This window comes from Bufo bufo, chromosome 1, assembly GCF_905171765.1.
Source record: "Bufo bufo chromosome 1, aBufBuf1.1, whole genome shotgun sequence".
In the NCBI taxonomy this organism is placed as follows: Eukaryota; Metazoa; Chordata; class Amphibia; order Anura; family Bufonidae; genus Bufo; species Bufo bufo.
The window spans coordinates 283,052,210-283,067,200 of NC_053389.1; positions in this window are offsets into that span (position 1 = coordinate 283,052,210).

Below are 14,991 nucleotides of genomic sequence, written 5' to 3' on the forward strand. Positions count from 1 at the left end.
ATCTCAAGACTGATTTTTCTCAGGTTTTATGGACTGATGAAATGAGAGTGAGTCTTGATGGGCCAGATGGATGGGCCCGTGGCTGGATTGGTAAAGGGCAGAGAGATCCAGTCCGACTCAGACGCCAGCAAGGTGGAGGTGGAGTACTGGTTTGGGCTGGTATCATCAAAGATGAGCTTGTGGGGCCTTTTCGGGTTGAGGATGGAGTCAAGCTCAACTCCCAGTCCTACTGCCAGTTTCTGGAAGACACCTTCTTCAAGCAGTGGTACAGGAAGAAGTCTGCATCCTTCAAGAAAAACATGATTTTCATGCAGGACAATGCTCAATCACACGCGTCCAAGTACTCCACAGCGTGGCTGGCAAGAAAGGGTATAAAAGAAGAAAATCTAATGACATGGCCTCCTTGTTCACCTGATCTGAACCCCATTGAGAACCTGTGGTCCATCCTCAAATGTGAGATTTACAAGGAGGGAAAACAGTACACCTCTCTGAACAGTGTCTGGGAGGCTGTGGTTGCTGCTGCACGCAATGTTGATGGTGAACAGATCAAAACACTGACAGAATCCATGGATGGCAGGCTTTTGAGTGTCCTTGCAAAGAAAGGTGGCTATATTGGTCACTGATTTGTTTTTGTTTTGTTTTTGAATGTCAGAAATGTATATTTGTGAATGTTGAGATGTTATATTGGTTTCACTGGTAAAAATAAATAATTGAAATGGGTATATATTTGTTTTTTGTTAAGTTGCCTAATAATTATGCACAGTAATAGTCACCTGCACACACAGATATCCCCCTAAAATAGCTAAAACTAAAAACAAACTAAAAACTACTTCCAAAAATATTCAGCTTTGATATTAATGAGTTTTTTGGGTTCATTGAGAACATGGTTGTTGTTCAATAATAAAATTAATCCTCAAAAATACAACTTGCTTAATAATTCTGCACTCCCTGTACTTCTCCAGGAGAGCCGTGCCCTCCCTGCACAACCAAGTATCGGATAAAATCAAGTGTGCACTGCGCAACGCCATCTGTGCCAAGGTCCACCTAACCACAGATACGTGGACCAGTAAGCACGGCCAGGGACGCTATATCTCCCTAGCTGCGCACTGGGTAAATGTAGTGGCGGCCGGGCCCCAGGCGGAGAGCTGTTTGGCGCACGTCCTTCCGCCGCCAAGGATCGCAGGGCATCATTCTTTGCCTCCTGTTGCCTCCTCTTCCTACTCGGCTTCCTCCTCCTCTTCTACCACCTCCTCATCTGGTCAGCGACAGACCTTCACCACCAACTTCAGCACATCCAGGGGTAAACGTCAGCAGGCCATTCTGAAACTGATGTTTTTGGGGGACAGGCCCCACACCGCGCAGGAGTTGTAGCGGGGTATATAACAACAGACCGACGAGTGGTTGCTGCCAGTGGGCCTCAAGCCCGGCCTGGTGGTGTGCGATAATGGGCAAAATCTCGTTGCAGCTCTGGGACTAGCCGGTTTGACGCACATCCCTTGCCTGGCGCATGTGCTGAATTTGGTGGTGCAGAAGTTCATTCACAACTACCCCGACATGTCTGAGCTTCTGTATAAAGTGCGGGCCGTCTGTGCGCGCTTTCGGTGTTCTCATCCTGCCGCCGCTTGGCTGTCTGCTCTACAGCGTAACTTCGGCCTTCCCGCTCACCGCCTCATATGAGACGTGCTGGAGAGACTGTGCGAGCAGCAGCAGGCCATAGTGGAGTTTCAGCTGCAGCACGCACGGGTGAGTCGCACTGCGGAACAGCACTACTTCACCACCAATGACTGGGTATCCATGCGAGACCTGTGTGCCCTGTTGCGCTGTTTCGAGTACTCCACCAACATGGCCAGTGGCGATGACGCTGTTATCAGCGTTACAATACCACTTCTATGTCTCATTGAGAAAACACTTAGGGCGATGATGGAAGAGGATGTGGCCCAGGATGAGGAGGAGGAAGAGGGGTCATCTCTAACAATTTCAGGCCAGTCTTTTAGAAGTGGCTCAGAAAGAGGATTTTTGAAACAGCAGAGGCCAGGTACAAACTTGGCCAGCCAGGGCCCACTACTGGAGGACGAGGAGGATGAGGAGGAGGATGGGGATGAAGCATGTTCACAGCGGGGTGGTATCCAACGCAGCTCGGGCCCATCACTGGTGCGTGGCTGGGGGGATGCGGAGGACGCAGACGATATGCCTCCCACAGAGGACAGCTTGTCCTTACCTCTGGACAGCCTGGCACACATGAGCAACTACATGCTGCAGTGCCTGCACAACGACTGCAGAGTTGCCCACATTTTAACGTGTGCTGACTACTGGGGGGCCACCCTGCTGGATCCCCGTTACAAAGACAATGTGCCGTCCTTAATTCCCTCACTGGAGCGTGATCGGAAGATGCGCGACTACGCGCTCCTGAGAGCATTCCCGACTGATGCCGGGGGACAAGTGGAAGCACAAGGCAAGGCAGGGGAGGAGGAAGAGGTCGCCAACGCAGCTGTGTCAGCGCCAGCACTTCAGAAGGCAGGGTTAGCATGGCCGACATGTGGAAAAGCTTTGTCACCTCGCCGCAACAACCGGCCCCAACTACTGATATGGAGCGTGTTAGCAGGAGGCAGCATTTGAACAACATGGTGGAACAGTACCTGTGCACACGACTACACGTACTGACTGATGGTTTTGCCCCATTCAACTTCTGGGTCTCCAAATTGTCCACATGGCAGAGCTTGCCCTATATGCCTTGGAGGTGCTGGCCTGCCCTGCAGCCAGTGTACTCTCTAAACGTGTATTTAGCACGGCAGGAGGCGTCATTACAGACAGACGCAGCCGCCTGTCCACAGCCAACGTGGACAAGCTCACGTTCATTAAAATGAACCAGGCTTGGATCCCACAAGACTTGTCTGTACCTTGTGCAGAATAGACATTTATACCACCATCAAACATACATTCTTGTACTCAAGTCAAGTGCAATGATTCTTTGTTTTCTTTTTTCTTTTTATTTGTCCCAATATTTTGGGGGCTACCTACCACAATAAAAAAAAATTTTTAAAACATTTTGGCTACCTGTTCCTCCCCCACTGCTGCCTCCACCTACAACACCACATTCACCGCCTCCTCAACCTCCGACTCCATATCCACCTCCTTCTCTGAGTTGCCGGTTAATAATTTGTAATTTTTAGTTATTTTATTTCATTTTAAGTTATTTCCCTATCCACATTTGTTTGCAGAGCAGTTGCCATGCTCTTAAGCACATTTTACTGCCTTTTACATCCCTCTAGCCTTTTCAAGGACTATTTTAGAGCCATTTTAATTTAAAAAATGCCAATTTTAGTGCCCTCAATTGAATTTTTTTTAACCATTTTTGGCGTATACAAACCCCTGCTGTGCCTGGGTGACAGGGGCCTAAATCTCTCAAAATCCTCTGTTGTATTGCTGGGTGACATGAACCCCCTTTTGCCGTGAATGAACCCCTGCTCTGCATTGCTGACAGTGGCTTAAATCTCTCAAAATCCTCTGTTGTATTGCTGGGTGACATGAACCCCCTTTTGCCGTGAATGAACCCCTACTCTGCATTGCTGACAGGGGCCTAAATCTCTCAAAATCCTCTGTTCTATTGCTGGGTGACATGAACCCTCTTTTGCCGTGAATGAACTCCTGCTGTGCCTGGGTGACAGGGGCCTAAATCTCTCAAAATCCTCTGTTCTATTGCTGGGTGACATGAACCCCCTTTTGCCGTGAATGAACTCCTGCTGTGCCTGGGTGACTGGGGCCTAAATCTCTCAAAATCCTCTGTTCTATTGCTAGGTGACATGAACCCCCTTTTGCCGTGAATGAACCCCTGCTCTGCATTGCTGACAGGGGCCTAAATCTCTCAAAATCCTCTGTTCTATTGCTGGGTGACATGAACCCCCTTTTGCCGTGAATGAACCCCTGCTCTGCATTGCTGACAGGGGCCTAAATCTCTCAAAATCCTCTGTTCTATTGCTGGGTGACATGAAGCCCCTTTTGCCGTGAATTAACCCCTGCTTTGCCTGGGTGACTGGGGCCTAAATCTCTCAAAATCCTCTGTTGTATTGCTGGGTGACACATGAACCCCCTTTTGCCGTGAATGAACCCCTGCTGTGCGTGGGTGACTGGGGCCTAAATCTCTCAAAATCCTCTGTTGTATTGCTGGGTGACATGAACCCCCTTTTGCCGTGAATTAACCCCTGCTCTGCATTGCTGACAGGGAACAAAATTTAGTGAAAACATCTGTTACTGATCGGAAGATGCGCGACTACAAGCGCACGCTGATGATAGCATTCCCACCTGACAGCGGGGGCGCAGTTGAAGCACAAGGTGAAGGCAGAGGAAAAGGAAGAGGTCACCAACGCAGCTGGGGCACCACCAGCACCTGAGAAGGCAGGGTTAGCATGGCCCAAATGTGGAAAAGCTTTGTCAGCCTTGGAGGTGCTGACCTGCCCTGCAGCCAGTGTATAGTGTGAACGTGTGTTTAGCACGGCAGAGAGAATTATCACAGGCCGCAGCCAATGTGGACAAGCTTACGTTTATTAAAATGAACCAGGCATGGATCCCACAGGACTTGTCCGTACCTTGTGCAGAATAGACATTTATACCAGCCTCAACCATCCATTCTTGTACTCAAGTGTATTCTTAGTTTTATTTTGTTATATGTCCCAGTATTTTGGGGGATACCCCAATAAAAAAAATAAAAAAAAACACAAATCAGTGTTGGCTACCTATTCCTCCTTCACCGCCGCTTCCACCTACACCGCCATGTCAACCTACACCGCCACATCCACCGCCTCCTCAACCTCCTACTCCTAGATCCAGATTGTTATTTTTTTATTTTTCTGTATTTTATGTTATTTTAAGTCATTTCTCTATCCACATTTGTTTGCAGAACAGTTGTCATGCTCTTAAGCAAATTTTGATGCCTTTTGCAGCCCTCTAGCCCTTTCCAGGACTATTTTAGAGCCATTTTAGTGCCCAAAAGTTCGGGTCCCCATTGACTTCAATGGGGTTTGGGTTCGGGGTCAAGTTCGGGTCCCGAACCCGAACTTTTTTTTCAAGTTCGGCCGAACCTGCCGAACCCGAACATCCAGGTGTCTGCTCAACTCTATTAGTAAAACAATGGGCAGATACCAAGTGTTATCTCTTGTCTTATTTTCATATTTCAGCCAATGTAACAATGCCACATGCCTCAGGGGGAATGCCTCTCTGATGTCTATATAAAGTGCTGTACTTCCTGTAATAAACAAGAATTTGCTTTGACCCCAGTGTGTGTGTCACGGTTATTTTCTTTAGTGCACGTAAAACCCTTGGGTTACTACAAACCGGATTCCAAAAAAGTTGGGACACTAAACAAATTGTGAATAAAAACTGAATGCAATCATGTGGAGATGGCAAATTTCAATATTTTATTTGTAATAGAACGTAGATGACAGATCAAACGTTTAATCCGAGTAAATGTATCATTTTAAAGGAAAAATACGTTGATTCCAATTTTCACGGTGTCAACAAATCCCCAAAAAGTTGGGACAAGTAGCAATAAGAGGCTGGAAAAAGTAAATTTGAGCATAACGAAGAGCTGGAAGACCAATTAACACTAATTCGGTCAATTGGCAACATGATTGGGTATAAAAAGAGCTTCTCAGAGTGGCAGTGTCACGGCTGAGGATGGGGGAAATCCTCAGCCGTGTGAAGCCAGATGATGTTATGGCTGCTTGGCCAGGAAGACAGGATTAGGGAGCAGGTCACCTCCTAAACGCATCCCTAACCTGACCCTGACTCCTAGCTACATGAGCCGACCTTGATGGTAGGAGGGCTCATGCTCCGGAACCTTGAAGTCCCTGCTAGCCCTCAAGATGGCCCTAAACTAGGAGCTGAGTAAGACAACCCACTCCTCCTAGGCACGGAGGAGCAGGAGTCTCAATGGCCAAGCTGCTGGAAAAGGGGAAACATAAACAGCTCTATGGATATGGCAGGTGAACAAAGAGTTCCACCTACCTGCCACAGCCTTGCTGACTGGATCCCTGTGTAAGCAGGGTGCAGAGCACAAACGCATCCCCACACAGGGACCCAGATCCATAGCTGCACAAAATCACATGGAAACATCAAACAGACATCACACAACTAGAAATAAACTTAATGTGACATTATGGTTATGACCACAGGGGTGGCTCTCACTGGCAGGTAGTAAAGACAGGAGGCTGCTTTCAGCTAAGCATGGCTGAAGCAACCTGCAGACCTGGAAAAGCAGTGAGGCTATATAGGCCAAGAAGCCACACCCCACAGTCGGACACACCCAGTGAGACACACACACACTGGGAAGGGAGTTAACCCTTCCAGCACCAAAGAAGGGAAACACACACTAAAAAGGAAAAGTGTCCAAACAACACATACACTGTGGCTGTTGCCGCAGGCAACGACATGGGTGGCACTCATGTCCAGGGAGTCAGCCCGAAGGCCGGGACACTGCCACCACATGTAAAACAACGACCAAACGTTGCCACGGGCAACCACAGTGAGGGGAAGATGTACGTGCACACCACACATAACACAGACATACATACACACACACCTAACAGAAAGATAGCTAGGTGCAACCGCACGCACAACATAGCAAGCTGCAACAACACAGCTCAGACTGCTATGCTGCCACATACATACCGTTGCCAGCGGCAACCACATGTGAGGCAAATACCACAGCCTTCACCTGTGATTGACAATCAACCTAAACCGATGACAACCGCATGCGGTTGAGGAGTCACGGTCATAGCCATGGCCGTGACACTCCCACCCCTCACAGCCCCCCCACCAAAAAAAAAGAAACTGGTGAGATACTCGCACAAGGGGATAGGAGAAGGGAACGTCCACTCTCAGGACATGGTTCCCAGGAAGTCGCTGTCAGCTGCATCCTCTCCCAGCACACAACACAGCCAGTCCGACGAGGCCTGCAGCCCGCACCAGCGACACGGGAATGGAACCACAGAGTGGACAAGGGGACTCTCCACACACGTCCCCACTCCAGTCGCTGCCAGAAGACACTCCTAACCAGCACACAGCCGGACCACTTACGGAGTGCTGCCAGCAGACGACCAGGGATGAGAACATGGAGAGGGACAAGGGATCCCCAACATGGACACGGAAGATAAGGTGGCGGGGAATAAGCCACCAACCGTGCCGTTAACGGAGATCCCCCAGGAACGCTCTCCCTCCGGAGAACGCGCATGCAGGCCACAAGGGGATGGCACTGCATGCTGCACCCTCTTTCGAAGGTATGCATACCGCATACCAAACAAACACCACGTGTAATAAAATATCAGGGGACGCCAAACGAACACGGTGACGAAGTGGCGGGGAAAAGCCACTCACCGTGCCGTCAGCAGCGAAACCCCCACAACGCTCTCCCTCCGAAGAGCGCGCATGCACCCCATGCCTATGGCGATGCATGCTTTACTCTCTTACGAGGGAATGCATACTCCCACCCCTCAAAGCCCCTCCCAACAACAAAAGGGGAAGGTTGGTGAGGCACAAAAAACAATGGAAGGGGGGGAGGGGAAAGACAAACAAAGGGGACACCAACACGGACAACGGTGAGCAAGGAATGGCGGGAAATGCCACTCACCGCGCCGTAAACGGTGAAACCCCCATAATGCTCTCCCTCCGGAGAACGCGCATGCACCCCATCCGCAGATAGCGGTGCATGCTTTACCCTCTTTCGAGGGAACGCCACGCGAGAAGCCTTTGTGGTCATACTGTCACGGCTGAGGATGGGGGAAATCCTCAGCCGTGTGAAGCCAGATGATGTTATGGCTGCTTGGCCAGGAAGACAGGATTAGGGAGCAGGTCACCTCCTAAACACATCCCTAACCTGACCCTGACTCCTAGCTACATGAGCCGACCTTGATGGTAGGAGGGCTCATGCTCCGGAACCTTGAAGTCCCTGCTAGCCCTCAAGATGGCCCTAAACTAGGAGCTGAGTAAGACAACCCACTCCTCCTAGGCACGGAGGAGCAGGAGTCTCAATGGCCAAGCTGCTGGAAAAGGGGAAACATAAACAGCTCTATGGATATGGCAGGTGAACAAAGAGTTCCACCTACCTGCCACAGCCTTGCTGACTGGATCCCTGTGTAAGCAGGGTGCAGATCACAAACGCAGGGACCCAGATCCATAGCTGCACAAAATCACATGGAAACATCAAACAGACATCACACATAACTAGAAATAAACTTAATGTGACATTATGGTTATGACCACAGGGGTGGCTCTCACTGGCAGGTAGTAAAGACAGGAGGCTGCTTTCAGCTAAGCATGGCTGAAGCAACCTGCAGACCTGGAAAAGCAGTGAGGCTATATAGGCCAAGAAGCCACACCCCACAGTCGGACACACCCAGTGAGACACACACACACTGGGAAGGGAGTTAACCCTTCCAGCACCAAAGAAGGGAAACACACACTAAAAAGGAAAAGTGTCCAAACAACACATACACTGTGGCTGTTGCCGCAGGCAACGACATGGGTGGCACTCATGTCCAGGGAGTCAGCCCAAAGGCCGGGACACTGCCACACATGTAAAACAACGACCAAACGTTGCCACGGGCAACCACAGTGAGGGGAAGATGTACGTGCACACCACACATAACACACACACCTAACAGAAAGATAGCTAGGTGCAACCGCACGCACAACATAGCAAGCTGCAACAATACAGCTCAGAATGCTATGCTGCCACATACATACCGTTGCCAGCGGCAACCACATGTGAGGCAAATACCACAGCCCTCACCTGTGATTGACAATCAACCTAAACCGCTGACAACCGCATGCGGTTGAGGAGTCACGGTCATAGCCATGGCCGTGACAGGCAGTGTCACTCAGAAGCCAAGATGGGTAAAGGATCACCAATTCCCACAATGTTGCGCAGAAAGATAGTGGAGCAATATCAGAAAGGTGTTACCCAGCGAAAAATTGCAAAGACTTTGCATCTATCATCATCAACTGTGCATAACATCATCCGAAGATTCAGAGAATCTGGAACAATCTCTGTGCGTAAGGGTCAAGGCTGTAAAACCATACTGGATGCCCGTGATCTCCGGGCCCTTAAACGACACTGCACCACAAACAGGAATGCTACTGTAAAGGAAATCACAGAATGGGCTCAGGAATACTTCCAGAAACCATTGTCAGTGAACACAATCCACCGTGCCATCCGCCGTTGCCAGCTGAAACTCTACAGTGCAAAGAAGAAGCCATTTCTAAGCAAGATCCACAAGCTCAGGCGTTTTCACTGGGCCAGGGATCATTTAAAATGGAGTGTGGCAAAATGGAAGACTGTTCTGTGGTCAGACGAGTCACGATTCAAAGTTCTTTTTGGAAATCTGGGACGCCATATCATCCCGACCAAAGAGGACAAGGACAACCCAAGTTGTTATCAATGCTCAGTTCAGAAGCCTGCATCTCTGATGGTATGGGGTTGCATGAGTGCGTGTGGCATGGGCAGCTTGCATGTCTGGAAAGGCACTATCAATGCAGAAAAATATATTCAGGTTCTAGAACAACATATGCTCCCATCCAGACGTCATCTCTTTCAGGGAAGACCCTGCATTTTTCAACAAGATAATGCCAGACCACATTCTGCATCAATCACAACATCATGGCTGCGTAGGAGAAGGATCCGGGTACTGAAATGGCCAGTCTGCAGTCCAGATCTTTCACCTATAGAGAACATTTGGCGCATCATAAAGAGGAAATGCAACAATGGTCTAGCAAGACCTTGAATCCCTGTAGGGGTCCCTAACTAATGTTAAAAATTTTTACTTTATTGTTATTTGAAAATACACACTACAAAAAAGAAATAATTTGTTAAAATTGTCAGTGTCACAGTGTGATATGGGATTTTGTCGGAGTGATGTGATGGCATTCACAGGGTGTGATTACATGCACAGTAATTTAGTAGGATCCCTTGGTAGGGTATACCTCATCCCACCATTTGATGTGGGATGGTGTTGACGCTGGCAGTTGTTAAGCAGATTCCTGGCAGTGGATGACTGCGGTACGCTGGTGAAAATTTCTCTCCTGCCACAATTTCTTTGCTAAATGGTCCCTATCTACAAGGTTACCATCCAGCTAACATTGTTGCTGCTCTCGTATTTATAGCTACTTGTATGCACCGCAGGGCTGTCAGTGATTCACCAGTCTTCCTAACCACTATCTGCCCTCCTCTCTAAACTCTGCTAACACTGCACTGCGTCCTCTATTACTATCTCATAGAACGTATGAGTGGCCGCTGCAATCTAAATTCTTGTAGCCTCACGCTCTCTCCTTGTATATTCAGCTGCTGTCTGCAGCGTATTATTGGCAGTTTCCCTTTCACTGTTCACTGTGTTAAAAGTCGCTCTATACCACCCCTCCCGACATGTTTCGCCACAGACTGTGGCTTTGCATCCCCTGATGAAGCCACAGTCTGTGGCGAAACATGTCGGGAGGGGTGGTATAGAGCGACTTTTAACACAGTGAACAGTGAAAGGGAAACTGCCAATAATACGCTGCAGACAGCAGCTGAATATACAAGGAGAGAGCGTGAGGCTACAAGAATTTAGATTGCAGCGGCCACTCATACGTTCTATGAGATAGTAATAGAGGACGCAGTGCAGTGTTAGCAGAGTTTAGAGAGGAGGGCAGATAGTGGTTAGGAAGACTGGTGAATCACTGACAGCCCTGCGGTGCATACAAGTAGCTATAAATACGAGAGCAGCAACAATGTTAGCTGGATGGTAACCTTGTAGATAGGGACCATTTAGCAAAGAAATTGTGGCAGGAGAGAAATTTTCACCAGCGTACCGCAGTCATCCACTGCCAGGAATCTGCTTAACAACTGCCAGCGTCAACACCATCCCACATCAAATGGTGGGATGAGGTATACCCTACCAAGGGATCCTACTAAATTACTGTGCATGTAATCACACCCTGTGAATGCCATCACATCACTCCGACAAAATCCCATATCACACTGTGACACTGACAATTTTAACAAATTATTTCTTTTTTGTAGTGTGTATTTTCAAATAACAATAAAGTAAAAAATGTTAACATTAGTTAGGGACCCCTACAGGGATTCAAGGTCTTGCTAGACCATTGTTGCATTTATATAAATATCCCGAGGGTCTCTAAAAGGGACTTTGATTAAAAATCATAAAGAGGAAGGTGCAACAAAGAAGGCCCAAGACGATTGAACAGTTAGAGGCCTGTATTAGACAAGAATGGGAGAGCATTCCTCTTTCTAAACTTGAGAAACTGGTCTCCTCGGTCCCCAGACGTCTGTTGAGTGTTGTAAGAAGAAGGGGAGATTCCACACAGTGGTGAAAATGGCCTTGTCCCAACTTTTTGGGGATTTGTTGACACCATGAAATTCTGATTCAACATATTTTTTCCTTAAAATGGTACATTTTCTCAGTTTAAACTTTTGTTCCGTGATTTATGTTCTATTCTAAATAAAATATTACAAGTTGGCACCTCCACATCATTGCATTCAGTTTTTATTCACGATTTGTATAGTGTCCCAACTTTTTTGGAATCCGGTTTGTATTAATTTGGAGCAGTAGAGCAAACGTGATCGGCCCTGATTAGGGGCATCTTTATAACATGCTCCTCTGAAATTCTGGGAAGAAATTGTTAATTAAGAGCTCATTTGCATCCCTTTCTTCACAGAATTCCAGAAGAGCATGTATGACCTATAGTGATGGACGAACATCGGCTGGAACATTTTGCAAATGCGCATTCGCGATCAAATGTTTGCGAACCACGCATTCGTGGCGGGCCCCATTCACTTTAATGGCAGGCGAACCTGAAAAACCTTCAGGTCATATTTGCAGCCACTAAATACTTACTAGAAGTGCACAAATAGTCCCACAACATGGACAGTGACATACCAGAGGGGGATCAATATAAAAAATTCCCACAAATGTATTTTAAATCAGGGGCCATGTTTATGCCTTGCTGGAGCCTAGAAAAAAAATATTTTATGCCACGGGAGTACGGGCTCCAAAATTTAGGCATTCACCTAACAGAAAAGAACTTGTAATTATGTGGCTGGAGGTACATTAGCCAGTCACTGGATAAAATTTTTACTATAGGCCAGTAGAGGCCCCAAACATTAGGCATTCACCTGACAGAGAAGAACAAGTGATTATGTGGCTGGAGGTACATTAGGGGGTCACTGGATAAAATTTTTACTGTAGGCCACTGGAGTAGAGGCCCCAAACATTAGGCATTCACCTGACAGAAAAGAACTTGTGATTATGTGGCTGGAGGTACATTAGGCGGTCACTGGATAACAATTTTACTGTAGGCCACTGGAGTACAGGCCCCAAACATTAGGCATTCACCTGATAGAAAAGAACTTGTGATTATGTGGCTGGAGGTACATTAGGCGGTCACTGGATAAAAATTTACTGTAGGCCACTGGAGTAGAGGCCCCAAACATTAGGCATTCACCTGAAAAAAAAAGAACTTGTGATCATGTGGCTGGAGGTACATTAGGTGGTCACTGGATAAAGATTTTACTGTAGGCCAGTACAGGCCCCAACAATTAGACATTCACCTGACAGAAAAGAACTTGTGATTATGTGGCTGGAGGTATATTAGGCGGACACTGGTTAAAATTTTACTGTAGGCAACTGGAGTACATGCCCCAAACATTAGGCATTCACCTGACAGAAAAGAACTTGTGATTATGTGGCTGGAGGTACATTAGGCGGTCATTGGATACAAATTTTACTGTAGGCCAGTACAGGCCCCAAAAATTAGACATTAACCTGACAGAAAAGAACTTGTGATTATGTGGCTGGAGGTACATTAGGCGGTCAATGTAATTTTTTTTTACTGTAGGCCAGTACAGGCCCCAAAAATTAGGTATTCACCTGACAGAAAAGAACTTGTGATTACAGTCAGGTCCATAAATATTGGGACATGGACACAATTCTAACATTTTTGGCTCTATACACCACCACAATGGATTTGAAATTGAAGACTGACAGCTTTAATTTGAGGGTATTTACATCCAAATCAGGTGAACGGTGTAGGAATTACAACAGTTTGCATATGTGCCTCCCACTTGTTAAGGGACCAAAATTAATGGGACAGAATAATAATCATAAATAAAACTTTCACTTTTTAATACTTGGTTGCAAATCCTTTGCAGTCAATTACAGCCTGAAGTCTGGAACGCATAGACATCACCAGACGCTGGGTTTCATCCCTGGTGATGCTCTGCCAGGCCTCTACTGCAACTGTCTTCAGTTCCTGCTTGTTCTTGGGGCATTTTCCCTTCAGTTTTGTCTTCAGCAAGTGAAATGCATGTTCAATCGGATTAAGGTCAGGTAATTGACTTGGCCATTGCATAACATTCCACTTCTTTCCTTTAAAAAACTCTTTGTTTTCTTTTTCAGTATGCTTTGGGTCATTGTCCATCTGCACTGTGAAGCGCCGTCCAATGAGTTCTGAAGTTTTTTACTGTAGACCAGTACAGGCCCCAAAAATTAGACATTAACCTGACAGAAAATAATTAGTGAATTGATTATGTGGCTGGAGGTACATTAGGCGGTCACTGGATAAAAAATTTACTGTAGACCAGTACAGGCCCCAAATATTTGACATTAACCTGACAGAAAACAATTTGTGAATTGAATATGTGGCTGGAGGCACATTAGGCGGTCAGTGGAATTTTTTTTACTGCAGGCCAGTACAGGCCCCAAATATTAGGCATTCATCTGACAGAAAAGGCCTTTTATGCCGCTGTATATGCATAAGACAAGGACCATTCTTTGTGGTGGCGGATATGTGTGGGCTGGCATGAGGAAATTCATTTACACGTGGTGGTCACAGGTGTTGAATTTCTCCCAGATCTATGCCTCATTCATTTTTAGAAATGTGAAATAGTACACACTGTCGTGAGCTAGGCGAGTGCGCTTATCGGTCACAATTCCCTCAGCTGCGCTGAACGTACTTTCGGACAGTACACCCGACGAGGGGCAAGCCAAGAATTCTATGGAAAATTGTGCCAGTTCTGGCCACAGGTCAAGCCTGCACACCCAGTAGTCCAGGGGTTCCTCGCTTCTCAGAGCGTCCACATCGGCCGTTAACCCGAAGTTGTCGGACACCTGTCGGTGTAGGCGTTCCCTTTGGCTGGATCCGGAGGTCGGCTGTCAATGGGTTGGCTAAAAGAATGATCTCATATCCGAAGTGACCAACATATCTTCAAACCTCCCTCTTCTTGCAGGCGCGGTAGGATTGTTACTCGCATATGTTTTGCTGTGGGTGGAAATTCCTCTGACAGCGCCCGCAACAGCAGAATGCAGCATCTCTCGCAGCAAGGCCTAGAAATGCTGCATTCTGCCAGCCCTCTGTGATGCTGGTAACATGTCCGCCATTTTGTGTTTGCACCGGGGGTCTAAGTACTTTGCCACCCAGTACTGGTCCTTGCCCTTTATGCTTTTTATACGGGGGTCCCTCTTCAATCACTGGAGCATGAAGGCCCCCATTTGCACTAAGGAGGCAGGTATATTTCATCCCTCAATCAGTATTTTGTTGAAGCAGGTATATAGAACCCCTTAATCAATATTTGGTGGAAGCAGGTATATTGCACCCCTCAATCTGTATTTTGTGTAAGCAGGTATATAAAACCCATTAATCAGTATTTTGTAGAAGCAGGTGTATAGCAGGCCTCAATCAATATTTGGTGGAAGCAGGTATATTAATCCCTTTAATCAATATTTTGTGGAAGCAGGTATATAGAACCCCTCAATCTGTATTTGGTGGAAGTAGGTATATCGCACCCCTCAATCTGTATTTTGTGGAAGCAGGTATATCAAACCCCTTAATCAGTATTTTGTGGAAGCAGGTGAATCTCCGGCCTCAATCAATATTTGGTGGAAGCAGGTATATTAATCCCTTTAATCAATATTTTGTGGAAGCAGGTTTATAGAACCCCTCAATCTG